This window comes from Octopus bimaculoides, chromosome 22 (genome assembly GCF_001194135.2).
Source record: "Octopus bimaculoides isolate UCB-OBI-ISO-001 chromosome 22, ASM119413v2, whole genome shotgun sequence".
In the NCBI taxonomy this organism is placed as follows: domain Eukaryota; kingdom Metazoa; phylum Mollusca; class Cephalopoda; order Octopoda; family Octopodidae; genus Octopus; species Octopus bimaculoides.
The window spans coordinates 22983805-22986173 of NC_069002.1; the positions used below are offsets into that span (position 1 = coordinate 22983805).

Here is a 2369-nt window from a genome sequence, read left to right on the forward strand (position 1 = left end):
TATATATATATATATATATATATATATATATACACATACATACATACATACATACATGTGTGTATTTGCATTTACTTACATGTATGTACATATTTATGCTTAAAGCTCTATGTATATGACTTTGTATGTGCATGTGTTTATATATGCATATATACTTAAATGTGTGTGTATACATACATGCATGCATACATATATGTATATATACTAGAATAAATATACATGCATAAATATATGTGTATATATATGCATATATGTGTGCATAGATATGCATCTGTATATATGTACGTGCACACACACACACACACACACACACACACACATCTATATCCGTATGTATTACATGCACACACACATGTATGTATGTGTATATATGTATGTATGTATGTGTATATATGTATGTATATATATATATATGTATGTATATATATATATATATATATATATATATTAAAGTTAAATTTATGTAGGCTTTACCACTGAAATGTTTTTGACTACTGGTCTTCCATTTGACCAATCATGTATTAATTTTTTGATTTGCAGTTGTTTTTTGGCTTTGTGTTGGAATATAAGCATTACTCTCTGATTATTAATCGTCTATTTTTAGGAGGGGCTTTATACAGCATGGATCTATTATCAACTAGTATTTTACTACCTAAGATTGTTTTGTGATGCATGGTATAGTGTGCTGTGATTGCTCTTTGTTGTGAATGCATGGTGAGCATATGAGAGTGTGTTGTACTAGTATGGCCAATATATTGTTAAAGAAACATTTAACTCTGCTGCTGTAATTGACAATGAAGGTATAAGCCATAGAAACTTTATTGATAAGATTGAATAATTTGCCTATCATGGATCATCAGAAAAGGCAAAGTTATATGGTATAACCCTCCTTTCCATTTGACTGCCAGACTTAATATTGCCTAATCCTACTGAATTTTGCCAGTTATCTCTTTCCGTATCCCTACAAGTTTCATAAAATCTTTAATAGATGTAATTTTAAAGAACATTTGAACAGTATGAATAATTTTGCTTCTTCTTTAGTTGGGATTAATTGGAAGAAATTAGTTTCCTTCCTGACTGGATACCTTACCTCTGTATAATTGCTTTAACAGAAGTACATATGCACTAAATAAAGTGTAACAAATTGTGCTAAATTTTCCACCAATAATGACAAAAGATGCTACATATGTCTCACCAAGAACACTTTTAAATCTAGTTATATTCATCATAAACTCAGTTTAGACATGAGAATAAAGAAACACAACAACACTATTGAATTACATCTATAGTTTAAAAGATAAAGGTATCTCTGACAACAAAATTAACTGATCAGTTATTGATATGCTCTTGCTTACATTAATGACCACAATTGCCCTGTTATGCATATCTGAAAAATTCAACAGTCTTCCATAGCCTTTTAACCTTTAAAATTCTAAATTGGAGTTGATTTCTTCCTGCCCTCATCAAAAGAAATTTATCCTACATTCCTTCAAGTTATCCTCTTGTTGACTTAGTTCATGTTTGTTAAAATAACCCTGAATCCAGTCACTACAAGCTGACTCTATCACTCTTCCACACTCCATTGATCCTTCTAGGTGTTTTCATCTCTTTGCTTTCGGGTTCTTGCTTTCACAGGCCTATAAACGTGCTCCTTAAAGGCTTCCTCTCCTGCATACACTGTAAACTTAACACTACTTAATCCTATTTGCATATCTCCTGTTTTTTAACAGGATTTTTATATGCTCTTATACATTGCTTCTTTATTGTACTTTCATTATGTACTCTATCATGCATTTTCTTTTTATATACGTCTCTGTTTTATCCACCTTATTTTTACATAACCACCTGATCCTCTATTCTCTATTATCATACTACATTGAAACACATTATTGTTTACACATATGAATATATAAACCTTTGTTCAAAATGTATTATACTACTCAAAAAGTTGCTTTTCAGGGCTCTAAGCTCCGACATTGTAACTACTGATAATGATTTAAAAACCCTGGTTTATTATATAATGTATGTAACTTGCATAAATATCTTCACATGCATGTGTTCCTGCATAAAGGCTCTTATGTGTGGAGGCTTCTTATGCTTCATAAGTGCCTGGATGCATTTTGTCTTCATGTGATATATATATATATGTATGTGTAATATATATATATAAATATAAAGTATAAGGAAAGTAAAAAAATATATAGGTGTAGACGATTTTTAATTCAAATCTAAGTTGGTATAAAACCAATATATATTCTACAAATTGTTTCAGAGTCTAATGAATTCCAAAGACAAAACGAAAAACCCTTCTTGAAATAAAAATTAGATTCTTCGCCAGGAATTACGTGTTCGTATGAAAATTTTCAACC

General features: G+C 30.1%; 2 protein-coding genes across 3 annotated transcripts in view; one reads left to right on the plus strand and one right to left on the minus strand.

The window, feature by feature from the left end:
- Positions 1-2369, plus strand: part of LOC106880957 (phosphatidylinositide phosphatase SAC2) — a 538096-nt gene that overhangs the window by 270096 nt on the left and 265631 nt on the right. The window lies entirely within an intron of this gene.
- Positions 1-2369, minus strand: part of LOC106880758 (octopamine receptor 2) — a 95960-nt gene that overhangs the window by 29721 nt on the left and 63870 nt on the right. The window lies entirely within an intron of this gene.